General features: G+C 44.2%; 1 long non-coding RNA gene across 2 annotated transcripts; it reads right to left on the bottom strand.

Annotated features, from left to right (window-relative positions):
* Positions 1–1,089: 1,089 nt before the first annotated feature.
* LOC308578674 lies at positions 1,090–13,294 on the bottom strand. Of its 2 annotated transcripts, none has more exons than XR_014004070.1 (3): positions 13,260–13,294; positions 2,489–2,778; positions 1,090–1,388 (listed from the first exon to the last, which is right to left on the bottom strand). It is a non-coding gene; the product is annotated as an uncharacterized lncRNA (long non-coding RNA). The 2 variants fall into 2 exon arrangements; XR_014004071.1 differs by lacking the exon at positions 13,260–13,294 and adding an exon at positions 4,074–4,169.
* Positions 13,295–14,906: the final 1,612 nt, after the last annotated feature.

Genomic DNA, 14,906 nt, shown 5'->3' with positions numbered 1-14,906 from the left:
GCTTAGGATCGTGCATGCAGTCCTTTCACAACAACAATGTGAGGCAGGTTAGGGACAGGGATCCTGCTGGAACAAAACAAAGAAAAGGAAAGCCTATCCTCATGAGAAAAGCTGGATTCCAGGCCTGGCCTGCAGGGATGGATGTGGCCACACACTGGGCCTCCCAGCAATGGCATCACTGCCACCTCCCAGCAAGCAGAGGCAGCAGGGAGTTCGGCGAGGAGCAAGCACACTGTCAGGAGTGCTGGAGTCAGGCGGGGCAGGGCCTCGGCAGTGGCAGCCGCTTCTCCTCCTTGCCTGCTCCTTGCCAGCAGCCGCTATGAGCCAGCAACAGCAGCCATGGAGAAGCCATGGCGTGCTCCCTCACAACCGCAGCCACAGCTGCTACGACCTAGGACAAATAGCCACCCGGCTAATCCTCCTCCCCGAGCTTGGTGGTGACAGTGCTAGCAAGGGAAATAGGGACACCTCAGGATCAAATCAGAAGCCAGGTTGGCTTTCATTTTTTAAAAAAATAATATTTATTAGGATTTTACAAATTACAACAAACACAACAAAACACACAAACTCAAACAAAAACAAAAAAGAACAAGCATAGTTTCAAAACCTTAATTTCTTAAATCCTACTTCAGCGACCTCCTCATACCTCCCCTTTCTGCATTCCCATTTCAAAAATTTAGTTCAGCAAATCCTTACCCTTAATTTCATCTAATTGTCATCCTCTCTTTTCTTTTAACTTAATCTTTACAGCTGTACTCCCTTTAGTTTTAAAACCACATCATTCTAAAACTCATTAATTTTACAATATTTCTTAAGATAGTTCTTAAATTTCTTCCAATCTTCTTCCGCCGTCTCTTTTCCCTGGTCTCGGACCAGGTTGGCTTTCATAGTTCTGGGACTGTCCCTGGAAAAGCAGGGTGCTTGGAGGGTATGGGAGAAGCCAGGTATGTAGTGGCAATCCTTCCTACTGGTTGAGAAGAGGGTTGAATCTCTCCCCCCCCCCCTTGCACTGTGAATCCAGTAAAAATTGCCTCCCCTCCATGCATAGTATTAACTTCTTTTGCTTTTTATAACCCAGCTGCTCTCCTTACTGTCACGTCCAGTTTGACCCTAAGTCTGTTGCCGATCAGTTTTGTGGTTTTTTTACCAGCATTTCATACCTCAGTAAATGAACCACCATAATGTCTATATTATGGTATAGCTCTCACCACCAGCTTTTTGGAAGATGCGGTCCTTTTCAACAGCCTTCAGCAAAAGCAAATCCCTTTCTATAATAAATTAGTCCTGTCTGTGCCCTATGATTAGAACGATCTCTTATCTTCATGAGTCATTTTAATGGACATGTTTCTTGTCAGGAAGCAGTCACCATCTGTGCTGTCATCTAAATGCTGCGTGGAAAACACAGGAAGGAAAAAGCCACCATCATTCATGTGCCTGTTGTACAATGCCAGTACACAAGCAATTCTGCAGTATAAAGCTGGATGTATGTCCAATTTGCATTAAAGGGTTGCTGAGGTTTTCACGGCTCCTGGTTCCCGTGCCTTTAACAGAAGCTAGATCTGCAGACATTAGTAAGTATCAGAGTTCATCACCATGCTGTGAAAAACCTAAAACTGCTGTTCTAAAAGGTAAAGGTAAAGGACCCCTGACAGTTAAATTCAATCGCGAAAGACCCTGGGGTTGCGGCGCTCATCTCGCTTTACTGGCCGAGGGAGCCTGCGTTTGTCCGCAGAGTTTTTCTGGGTCATGTGGCCAGCATGACTAAGCCGCTTCTGGCAAAACCAGAGCAGTGCACAGAAACACCATTTACTTTCCCACCGGAGCAGTACCTATTTATCTACTTAAACTGGTGTGCTTTCGAACTGCTAATGGAAGCCCTGCACAAGAACTGCCACATGTGTGATGGAATTTAACCCCCCCTGCACCCTCCACAATTGGTTGGTAGGGGCGGTCAACCAGAACAACATGTGGAGGGAGTTGAGGGGGAATCATTCTGTCTTGCAGACCAGAATGCTTACACAGACAGAACACTTGGAAGAACGTGACATTGAATTCCACCCTCTGTCATCCAGCGGTGGCCAGCATGGTGCCTTCTAGATGTTGTGGACCTCAGCTCCCATCATCCTTAGCCATAGGCCATGCTGGCTGGGACGGATGGGAGTTGTAGTCCAACAACCCTTGGAAGGCGCCATGTTGGCTAGCCCTGATGGCACTAGTGCCAGAGGCTGAATGAGAGACTGAACTGCTTTAGAGGTTTTTGATGATTAAGCAGTGTACAAATTCCATTAAATCAATCAATAAAATCCTTAGCGGGTCCATTTAGCTCTCAGTGGCTCTGCCCTCCTTGGTTCTGACAGAAAAGTGGAGAAGAACGGCTTTAAAGAACTCGCCGCCCACCTTCTCTTATGCTCTTACTGCTCCCACTGCTTCCCTCCCAACCCTGCGGATTTAATCTCTCTCTCTACAATGGCTTCTCCTGGGCAGCTACCTTTTTTTGTCTTGTGTGGGTGGCTTGTCTCTGGCTTTGTGGCGTTCATTTTAATTTTTCGCGTGAGCACCAGAGTGTTGTTAATTCCACCCCTTCGGATTACCATTCGGCTGATTTTACGTGGCAAGCAGTCCCTATTGCCAGCCTGCCTTCTTTCTTTGGTGTGATCACCTCTGGCTGCGGCGCAGAATTTGGAATAGCTGAGATGGCTCTGGCACAATAGAAGCACGCAAGCATGCAGAGGGGCTGGCTCCATCCTTTGGTGAGCCCTTGAAGCATCACAATACATTCTGTGTTCATAGAAAAAGAGAGGAGAAAAACAGAGGGGGGGAGGTATGATCAGGGTGTACTACTAATGACAAGAAATAAAAGTACCCACGTTTTTACACACACACACACACACACACACACACACACACACCAGCAACCCAAAATTCCTTTGGCTGAGCAATTCCTACCTTAATAAGAAATCCAGACTGTTGGACTTTGTGGGATTTGACTTGCCAGCTGGACTAGGTAAAAGGCATATTTTATTATTTTCTGACATTCTCAAGCCTGTGGTTTTTCAACTCAGTTCTGGTTTTTAAATAGAAAAGAGAAGGTTGGGGAGGGAGTGTTAAGTATGGTGTAGTGCCAGACTAGGATCAGCAATGTTTTACGGAACACTTGGTTATCCTTTTGTGCAGCCTCAGGCATGTTTATGTGGAAGCAAGTCCCACTGAATTCAATGAGGGTTACACCCTAGGATGTGTGTCTGGGGTTGCAGCCTAAGTTGTTCTTTTGCAGAAGCCATGGTTTGCATGGTAGCCTTAAAATTTTTTAATAGGCAACAAACTTAATAAATTGTGCCTAGAAATCTATATAGATATAATGCACAGCATAGAAAATTAGTGCAAACTGCAAAGTACCCTCCGGAGGGTAGGACCTGAACCAGTGGCTTCAAGTTACAAGAAATGATATTTTGGCTAAACATGAGGAAGAACTTTCTGACAGTAGGAGCTGCCTGACAGTGGAATGGTCTTCCTTGGGAGGTTGTAGAATCCTCTTCCTAGGAGGTTTTAAGCAGAGGTTGGATGGCCATCTGCCATGGATGCTTTGGTTGAGACTCCTGCACTGCAGGGGGTTGGACTAGATGACCATTGGGGTCCCTTCCAGCTCTACAATTCTATGATTCTACATGGGCCCCACTGAAGCTGCTTTATACAGGCCATATGCCCACCTACAACAGTGTGCTGCCTTCTCTGACTGGCAGGAGAGCTCTATGGCCTCAGGAAGAGATCTTTCCAGTCATCCTTGTCACTGAAGCTGCTACTGGGATCTTCTGTGTGCACAAGCATGTGCTGTACCTTCCGATAATTAATTAATTAAACATTTGTCCCCTGCTTCCTCCAAGGAGTTTGGGACAGTGTTCACACAGCTATCCCCCTTTTGTCTCACAACAGCCCAGTGAGGTAGGCCAGGCTGAGAGTGAGTGGCTGCCCCACAGTCACCCAGTGGGTTTCATGGCTGAGTGGGAGGGTTTAGAAAGTCATTCCTTGTCTGGCACTCTTGACACCTCACCACACAGCCTCTCCTTTTCACCTACTTTGAGGAATACACCTGTGGTAAAGCACTGCGCCAATACGGAGCCATGTTGCAGTGCAGCTTCAAGGTTATACAGGCACGAACGCTGATCCCTAGATCAGCATTTGAAAGACCGCATTCCCCGATGAATTCCAATTTTGGCAGGGAACAGTGTTATGTCACAATCCGTACCCTTCTAATAATTTCTTTAAGTGTGCTGGAGCTATTCCTGAGAACACCTGTGAACTGTTAAGTTCTATGGAGCTGACAAGACAAGTCAGACTCAAAATAGAATTAGACACTCAAATAAATTGCTTTAGCACCTGCACCATTGCTCTCACTAGGATAAAAATAAAAGGTCTATCAATCCTCATACTTTGGGCATACGCTTCTGCTCAGCTGAGGTCAGTGTGAAATGTTTCTCTGCTTTGATAAAAACCCTGCATAACTAGCCAAATGCATTGTGGGAGTGTTTCATTTACCTCAGAGATAATTTGAGTATGAGCTGGTATTAGACTCAGAAGATTATTCTAAATGGGCCATTGGTCTTTCTTTTTTTGGTGTGGCAAATTGCTATGAGACACACTAATCCCCTGTTTGTTATTCCCAAGTCATTTTAAGTATTTCAGTGACTCATATTCTAATTAATGAAATCTGCCTTAGGAAAGTAATGACTGAGACCTGGCAAAGAGCATAACCGAAGTGTGAGGAAATGAAACGAGAAACTGTACTACCAACATCCTAATGGGATATCACAGGGAAATACATTCTCTTCCCTGACCTCTACTTAGCATCAATTCAACAGAAGACAAGGCTCCACAGCAGCTATGGAGAAACTCCAGAAGTTGTTGGAATTCAGCCCACATCATCTGACCACTGACCATGCTGGGTGAGACTTATGAGAGACGGAGTTTAACAGCATCTGGAGAGCCAGAGGTTGCCCCTGTCTGGTCTACAACCTGGTGGGTGTGAGGGCCAAGTCTCTACTCTCCCACTTTTGCCATTGCCCATGTACTCAAGATGTCCTAAGCGTATTGCTTGTCATGGAAAGAGCATACTTATTCCTGCATGAAAACAACTGTGATACCCTCCAATGTTTTTCTGATGAAAATAGGGACATCCTGAGGCTGGCAATAGGAGGGAAAAGGGGTTCTAAGGTTGCAAGCTTATGCATATTTACCTGGGAATAAGCCTCGCTGGTGGCATTGGGATTTAACTCTAAATACAAATGCATCAGCTTGTACTGTGGTGGGCCTTCTGGTGGCTGCCCACTGGCCAGATATTGGCTGCCAGTTGTCCTTCACTGAAATGGGCCTAAAAATAATATTTGGGCTCTGAACCTTTCCCAGGCATTAACATGGCAAATTGCATAGCCAATGATAGATGGTAAAACTTATCCATAATTAAAAAATGGATAAACCCAGATGAGAAAATTGGTGAGAGTATAGGACTAAGACCTGGGAGATCAGGGTTCAAATCCCGATTCAGCCAGCAAGCTCACTGGGTGACGTTGGGCAAGTTGCTACTTCTTGTCCTAATCTACCTCACAGGGATATTATGAGAATAGCATGGAGATGAACCGTGTAAGAAACATTGTTCTTGAGACATTGGAAAACCCTCAGATTTGTTCTGTGCTCTCTTGTATGGAATTGAAAGCAGGTGACAGTCACCCTGAGCAATGACACACAATATTTCAGTGTCCTCGGACTCTAAGAAGTAGCTTGTCAAGTGAGACAGAGCTGACACACTAGTTTCCAAGCAGGTGAGTCACTGAGAAGGTAGGCAGAGGGATGAAACTGAGAGGGAGAGGTGGAGGAATGAAGCAGTGGGGAGGTTGTTGGGGTGCAAATAAATTGGCAGAGCCAATCTGTCACTCCTGCTGGTGTGTTGTCACCATGCCAACCTCCCCATCACCTTCTTCTTGTAGCAAGCAACAACGACACATCTGCCAGGAAGCTAGTGTAGAAGTTCGGCATGCCAAGCCACATGGACTCATATTTGTTCCTCTCTCCCCTCCCCTTCCCATCCTCCTACCATCCTCAGCATGTGGCTGTCACACACACAGCCCTGGCTGAGTTATTTTGCTTGTACGGTGAGGTAGACAGGACCGTGTAGTGTGACTGTAGCTATAGCTGCTAGGCAACAGGCTAAGTCAATTCCCAAACAGCTTGCTGACACTTCAGTAGCATTTAGAAGCTAAGATGCAAGCCTTGCATAAGAGCAGCCCTCCACCAGCCATGTACACAACTGGCTATCCTCTACCTATGGGAAAATAATTTCTAGCAATTACTTGCAAGGAATGACAGAATAACTTCTGGCCAGCTAGGTATCTACAGAGAGAAGGGGGTGGGAGGGACGACAATGCATGCAGTATATGTATTCTAACTACAGTGGTACCTCAGGTTACAGATGCTTCAGGTTACAGACTCCACTAACCCAGAAATAGTACCTCGGGTTAAGAACTTTGCTTCAGGATGAGAACAGAAATCGTGTGGCGGCAGCGGGAGGCCCCATTAGCTAAAGTGGTGCTTCAGATTAAGAACAGTTTCAGGTTAAGAACGGACCTCCAGAACAAATGAAGTTCTTAACCCGAGGTACCACTGTACTAGCTTTGCCAACTATGTAGCAGAGCTAACCTACTGCCTTCAGAGTGGAGTGAATAAAATCTAGAAATTGTACTGGGATTTTCAAATTTTACATGTAGAATGAAATAATGAAATGCACAAAGTGCATCGTTCACAGGTGGGTGCTGTTCTTCCAGAGCAGCATGCTGATGTGCCACTCCTTCATCAGAGTGAGGTGGGGGGTGAGGGAAAAGATTGTCATTCATCCATGAGCAATCAGCTCCATTTCCTTCTTTTCCCTTAACAGTAAGCAAAGCAAGCCTCCAGACTGTCTTATAATAGCCACAGGGCCAGCAGCGTCTTCTTCTCACCCTTTCATTTTGCTAATAGCATTTGTCCTTCTCCACTGCTTCCCACGCACTGCTGCATTTAACACTCACTGAACCCAGGGAAGCGGTGCCACTGACTCACTGGAGAATCTGTTCTCTCTTTCCTCTCTTCTTCCCTCTTCTGCACAATTTCTCTGTCATGATCAGATGAAGAGGCTGTCCTTGTACTTCTAAATTGCATGTTAGGAATTGGAGCATTTTGTTTGATCTGAATAGAAGAGACTGAGATTCAAGCCCAGACAATATTGTTTTGCCTTCGTTGCCTCTACGGGCACTGCAGGAAAATCTTGAGGGGGGACACACACACACACACACGTGCACATACGCACACACATTTTGTCATTTTAAAGGAATGCTTACATTTATTAAAATAAATACCTTGAAGCTCAGTTCAGTTCATTGGTTTATTGTTCCAGCCAAAGACCATGACAAACTTGTACCAATAGTATTAATAAAATAATACATAACATACATCCATAATATGAGCCACCACCCATGATGTAAGAGAGCGAAGTTACCAGAGACACCAACCAACCCAAATCCATCTTGATTTCAGATTACATCTGCAAATCACCACAATTGATATGATGGTTCATTCAGGAAGACCAGGTTTGCTATGGTCTCATTGCTATGGCAAACCTGATCCATTTCAGGACTGTTCAAGTGACTATCACCAGCCCCAATATGCTACAAACTTTCTCAAGCATATTTTTTTTTAAGAAGCAAGAAAACTTAAATTTTGATCCTGTACTAGGAAGATGCACTGGTGGCAGTCAGCAGAACAAGGAGGTGGTACTTACGGTACTTGACCCCCTGTCACTGTTATCCATACAGCTCACTGGGAAGGAAAGGGTGATGGGTGAGGTAGTGACAAGGGCATGATGCAAAATCCAGCAGTACCATGACCTCACCACCACCTTGCTTCTCCCTCTCTCCCTCCCAGTAAGTCACACCAATACTGGTAACAGAAGGTCAGGTCAGTGCCACTGCCCCACCTTCTGACTTCAACTGGAAAGCATGGAAAGGAATGGAATGGAATTGGTGTTTCTGGTTTAAATCTCAAGGGAGTTGCATCAATGGAGTTGCATCATTAGCTTCCTGGCAGGTGGGTCACTGTCCTTTAGGAAGGAGAAGGAGAGGGGAAAGCAATACATAGGTCAGTGTGGTGTGGATGCACACACCAGTGGAGCCAACATGGCGCTCCTGTCATTCAATTTGCACCACACCAGTCTCTCTCACCCTTCCCCCTCCTACTAAGCAAAAGTGGCCCACCTGCCAGGAAACTAGAGTAGGGACCCCACCCCGCCCAGATTGCTGCTGCAGGTGAGTTGTATAGGTCAACTTCTATGTCCTGGAATTTGAAGGGATGTTTGTGGAGACCAGTCATTAAGTCTTCACTTAAGTGGAATAAATGAACTGATGGGAGCCCAGCCAATAAATAATCTGAAGTCATGGGTGAACAATAAGGGAGCCAAGTTTGTGGATGACACCAAATTATTTAAGATGTTAAAATCCAAAGCAGGCTGCAATAATAATAATAATAATAATAATAATAATAATAATAATAATAATATTTTAAAAAATCAAAATGTTTTCCTCCAAACTGGCTGAATGGAGAAGAAAAGGGCATATGAAATTCAGTGTAAGTGCAAATGGACACCACCACCCAATTTTAGGTAAAAAAGAAAAAAGAAAAAGGAGGGGGGATCTTATTGTAAAACTCGTGGGAAATCTGAGCTTGGAGACTGCTGCAATACTGAGGAGAGAATTTTAGAGGCTTATATGTTATATATTGTGCAATGAGAATGAGTTGAGATAAATTATTCACACCCTCAGATTATTCCATTTCATCCCATGAAATTGTAAGCCTGTAAATTCAATACAAAACGGAACACAGTAGTGGATAATGTGGTGAAGTGGCGGTGCTTATCTGACCTCTGGTTGGTCCCATTGCTGGTGAGGTAAGGGCAGCACAAATGCAGCAGCAGAGCCACTGGTGCATTTGCACAACACTGACTTGCTTCTGCCTTGCCTCCCCCCTACATTCCAGTAAGCAGTAGCAATGCAACTCATCAGAGGCCAGGTGGGCACTGCCATCCCACCACAATGTCTGCTCTTGATTCAAAACAAAATTAATCTATGGACAGGTCTGACCCAAGACATTTTGCCGCCCGAGGCAGAATAGCAAATCTTCAAGTCAGTGTGCACAGTATGCAAAGCTAGCCAATTTATTTTTGCACTTGAGATAGAAAAATGTACTCTCTTAGGCAGTGCAACAACAACAAATTTTTAAAATGCCCTTACGTGGCACTCAAAATCGGCTGCCTGGGGGATCATTCAGTCATATAAATAAATCTCCCTACCTGTCTATCAGATCCAGATAACCATATTCTTCTCACCAAGCCCTCCCCTCATTCTGCAGTGAAATATTCCATTCGTACAGGAATGGATATCAGCTGAGCTTAAGGATAGCTTTTCTTGTAATGGCTTCTGGCTGCCTTCCTGGATTCAGTCTACAATTGCTCTCATTTGCTGATTATCAGGTACAGTCACAGCTAGTTTCAATAGCATATATCCAGAATGTATTGACATGGTGGTACATCACAGCAAGTCAATGTGAATAATAAGCTCAGCTCCTTCAAGGATGTTTGCTGACTAGTGTGGAAGATAAGTTTCCAGTCTTTGCTCATAGGTTGAATACTGAAGCTTTCCTAAGTATTATTTGATCAGTCTATATAGAGGTGGTAAAATTTCAGGTTCCTTAAAATATCCACAAACTCATCTTTGCTCTTCTCCCATTTTCTTTGTGTGCCGAGTTTCAAATTTTTATTTATTTTTTGCTGTAGATCACACTTGTTTAATTTTGTGTGATTGCTCATGCATGTTGGATAGCCTAAGCTTGTTTGGTGCGCTAAGGCATGTTAGGATATTATTTTTTAAGGATAAATAGTACTGATGGGTTTCCACAGGGTTTCCAGCTCCAAGCTTCAAACCTTGACAATGTCCTTTCAGATAAATTATATGCAGCATAACAAGGGTTGACCTCCTCTTCCCAGAGGAAATGAAAAGCAAAAGGTATCTTGGTAGCATTAAAGAACTGTCTTAAACCAATTGAGGTCCACTGGAAATTCACAATTACGAGTGACACCAACTACATTATTCAGTTTTATCTTTGGCACCATCACTATGGTGACTCCTTCCCCCACCAGTCCAATGAGAGCATCTCCACAAGAAGAGGAGCAGAGCTTCAGGAGACATATTTGGAGAGACATTGCTGGATTAAAACTACAGACTTTGTAGTGAGTGTCACAAACTAGGGATTTCAGACACAAGCCATTGCTATCTGTGAGTTCTTTCACTGAATGTTGTTGAACAACCCATGTGGATAAGTGGATTTGGAAGATCCGAGTCTATGGCTGGCACTAGATCATATCCCTTTGAAAATTTATACTCCAAAACACATTGCCTGTGTGTAAAGCAGGGTCTTGGCCTTCATCTGAAGGTGCGTCTCCACCCCCATTATTCAGCCCAGACACTGAGGTCCAGCTCCGAGGGCCTTCTGGGAGTTCCCTCACTGAAAGAAGTGAGGTTACAGGGAACCAGGCAGAGGGCCTTTTTGGTAGTGGCACCTGCCCTGTCAAGGATGTCAAGGAAATAAACAACTATCTGACTTTCAGAAGACATCTGAAGGCAACCCTGTTTAGGGAAGTTTTTAATGTCTGAAGTTTTATTGTGTTTTTAATTTTCTGTTGGGAGCCGCCCAGCCAGATGGGCGGGGTATAAATAATAAATTATTATCATTATCATTATCATTATCATTATTCCTTTGTTTGCCCCAGAAATAGGCCAGTTGCAGACACAGGGGAGAACCTTGTTCTACCCAGCCAAATCTAGTGTCTGCTCATGAGGGCCCTAGATGGGACTACTTTGGGGCAGGGGTGCCAACTTGAATAAAATTTGGGGGGAGGTAAGTCCCGCCCCACATACTTGATCACATACACAGCACACACACACCATTTGAATGCCAATGCCCATCAACTGGGGGGGGGCTCAAATATTTTATTGGGGGGGCAAAGGGACCTTGGCTCCTAGGAGTTAGCTCCTATGCTTTGGGGACATAAAGCCAGATGGCGTGAGCCTCGAAAACCATGTGAAAATTACAGTGCAAAATTCCCATAATTTAAATGGGATTGCAAACAGCAATTAATGTGGAAATCAACAGTAAACATCTGCTTGATTTCCAAAAGTGGCTTTTATATCATACAAAAGATCACAGAAAATACGGAAATGACCAGGTAAGGAATTGGAATAAAATGCTGTCTGAATACAGCCTGAGAGAAATCCCAGTTGACAGATGTCCTTACGCTTCAGTATTAGGCTTTCAGCCTTGCTGGCCCTGTTATTTGGAGTGGAACAGAGCGGGGAGAGCTTGTGTCTGCTACAAAAGACAATAGCACCAAAACAGGGCATCAGATCTCCTTAAGTAGAGCCAACTGGACATCCCCACTAGACACATGCAAAAGATGTGAGCCATAGACAAGAGGACCCATCTGAAGTCAGATGATACTATCATTCCTATGTTCCAGCAGAACAGAAACTGATCCCCTCCTCCTCAGTGCATTTTGAACTAAATCGGTTGGATTTGGATGCCAGCAGATTCTGTCCCACAGGCTACAACAATCTAGAGAAAAGGGAAGCACACTCACTGACACACTCAGGTCGAGTGCCTGGAACAACTTTCATTTCAAGCGAGGCTTGAAATGGAGCCAGCTTGTCAAAGGAGATAAAAGAGACTAACAGGGAGCAAACCCAGAAAAATAATAATAAGTGAACCAGTCCTGCCCGAGGAGAAATCAACACCGGGCAGCTTTTGTTTCAGCTGGTTTTTTCTTTTCTTTTTTAATAATGCATGAACGCTGCTAACAAATCTGCCATTTTCACACTGTTAATTGCAGAAATATTTGCCACTTCCCTGGGGCATTTCTCTCACCCTCCTGACACGTTATTCCACCCCCTGAACAATTCTTTTCCACCTGAAGATTGCAAAGCGACAATCACTCAGAGAGCAGAACACAAAAGAAAAAGTGGGAAGAAACAAGAGAGAAAATGAGAATGCAAACAAGATATACATGGGTATTTTGCCCCTTGTTTCTTTTCATGCAATTTTTCTAGGCTAGCAAATCTATTACAATAGGTGCAAACATTCAAAATATCAATAGCAATAGTGACTATGCATATTTTGCAATAGCACTGCAGTACATCGGTGAATATGTGAATAACAGGAATATGCCCTCAGATATCTGTATATGTGCCAGTGTCATGACCCATTTTCCAAGGGTGTGCAATGAATGCACATGTGTTGCTCAAGTTTACTTAATTGTAGCCACATTGACTATGAAGTCTCTCGGAGCCTCACACTGTAGAGAGGATAGCAGAGTTGTGTAGCTCCCCTCTATTGACTCTAATGTTTAACCATGCTAGCATCCTTTTGGGGCTAGTTTATTCATTCATTGTACTATGAATGACCTAGGAATTCTAATGACCTTGGCTGGCCACATGACCCGGAAAAACTGCCTGCAGACAAATGTCGGCTCCCTCAGCCAGTAAAGCAAGATGAGTGCCGCAACCCCAGAGTCGTTCACGACTGGACTTAACTATCAGTGGTCCGTTACCTTTAGGGATTCTAAAATGGCACTCTGGGGATTTTGATAGACTGTTACATTTTAGTTTATATAGTTTCAAAGCCCTCGGCACCTATGTGTGCTTTGAGTCAGGCAACTATGACAACTGTAAATAGTCATGCCTATTTAAAAAACCATACCTTAAAGATAATCACTGCTAGTGCTGATAATAAAGGTATTCCACTCCGTACAACAAGAACTAGAACAATTATTCACAACTATTTGCCATTTTGGAGGTGACACTTGAAATTCTAAGTCTGACTTTATTGCAAATGTCACAGTTGACCACCAAGTTTTGCAATGTGTGTTTTAGACTTGGCATCTCTTGATTTCAGCATCAGCTCTGGATGTTTTTTTTTTTGGGGGGGGGGTGCTAGTAGTTAAAGTGTGGGAGACAAGGATTCAAATCCCACTCAGCTATAAAACTCACAATGCGGCCTTGGGCCATCCCTGTCTCTCAGCCTAGCCTACCTTGCAGTGTTGTGAGCAGGATAAAATCAGAAGCAAGAGAGCCACGTACGCCATCTTGGGATCCTTGGAGGAAAGGCAAAATAGGAATGCAACAAATAAAGACCTAAATGATGCCCTCAGCAGGCTCCCACATCTGCTGCACACTGCTGTTGCTCTCTGCTCATTTATTTCCTCTCTTGCTTGGAGCCCAATCTGCACAGCTGTTCAGAGGACAAGACCAGCTCCTTCTGCTTGCACTTGGCTCTGCCCACTTGCTCAGAGGGGACAGGCAAACAGGTCAGGCAGTGAGAGCTATGGAGCTCCGGGGGCTGGCAGGCGTGTGGGTCCTTGGCAAACATGCAGCAATGTTGACCCCTGACCCTGGCTTTCCTGATTGTCTTGGCCAGCTTCAAATATGTGTTTTCATAAGCTGTCAGCTGTCAGACAGTAAACGTCATTGCCTATCAGCGACTAAACTGTATGAAATGCTAAGTACCAGTTCCTGCCCTCCACCAAATACTCTCAGATGCTAAGTGCCTTGGCACCTCAGCTATCAAGGGCTGTCAAATACTAAGCAGTGCGTCAGGCTGTCAATACTGAAATACAAAGATCAAATACTAAGATCAAATATTTGAGGAGCATTGGGGCGATAAAATAAAATAAACGGAGTCCTCAGAGCATCAATGGGGAATCAGCAGCAATAGTATTTGCAGGGGAGCTTTTTCAGGAGCAATTCATTTTGGGGACATCATCCTGACACCATACCTGGCCCTGCAAGAGATGCTGGCCTGTTTATGATTGCCTGTTAAGCTTTTATTGGGATGCCTGTTTGCATAACTGCCCATTGCCCGCTTATTCCGATGGCTGTATTTCTTTGAATATTACATAATACAGCAACATTGTGAGGCTGATATAAGTCTCATAATTAAATCACCCCACAAAAAAGAAATGTATTTCCCCAAAGAGCTTAAATAGAAGACAAGAGACACTAGTATGTGGTAGAAGACGGGTGGTTTGGGTGAAGGAGAGGACAAGGCAATAGACAAGATTAGCTGCTAAAAGGAAGACTTTACATATTAAAATGCCATTTGCATACATTATCCTACATCAAATGAGCATCTTGAAGGTTTCACAAAAGATTGCTGCACAAATATGATTTCCCCCTCCTCCTCCAAGGCGATCTGCTTAGTCTACGTAAGCCCCAGTTGAACTAAGAAAAATTGGAAAGCTAAATGATCATTTGATAGTCTATTAAAAAGCAGTTTCAGATCTTTAGGAAAGAAAAAGGTGGGAGTGTGGAGGAGGTGCCATCTTATTATCTCCCTTTGTCATTTGATCATCAAGTGACTTAAGCAGAGGTTGGAAGGGGCACAGGAACACTGCAGTTCCATGCCATCCTTGCCCTGACTTTGGCTTAGCACTGAGAAAAAATCTCTGGTTGCACTAATAGAGTGATGGGAAGCAATTTGTGCTCCTTTACAGTCGTCGTCTTCTCCCTTGTCTGGGGCTGCCCAATCTATAGGATTATGAACAATGTATAACAAGATGTAGAGCTTTATCGACCTTATAACTCACCTTTGCATATATGAGGAGGGATATATGAAGCCTTCTCTAATATTCCCACCTCCTTGCTAAGTTACATCACATGCTTGGGACACTTATGTCACAATCCTATGCATGTTTACTCATGAGCAAATCCTTGGGCTACAATCTATATGCACTTTCCTGGGAGTAAAGCCCCAGTGAGCACATTGGGAATCGCTTCTGAATT

The sequence above is a fragment of the Podarcis bocagei genome, assembly GCF_964188305.1.
Source record: "Podarcis bocagei genome assembly, chromosome: 2".
Lineage (NCBI taxonomy): Eukaryota > Metazoa > Chordata > Lepidosauria > Squamata > Lacertidae > Podarcis > Podarcis bocagei.
Note: the sequence above shows the minus strand (reverse complement) of the source record. Positions and strands in the feature narration are given on the sequence as shown.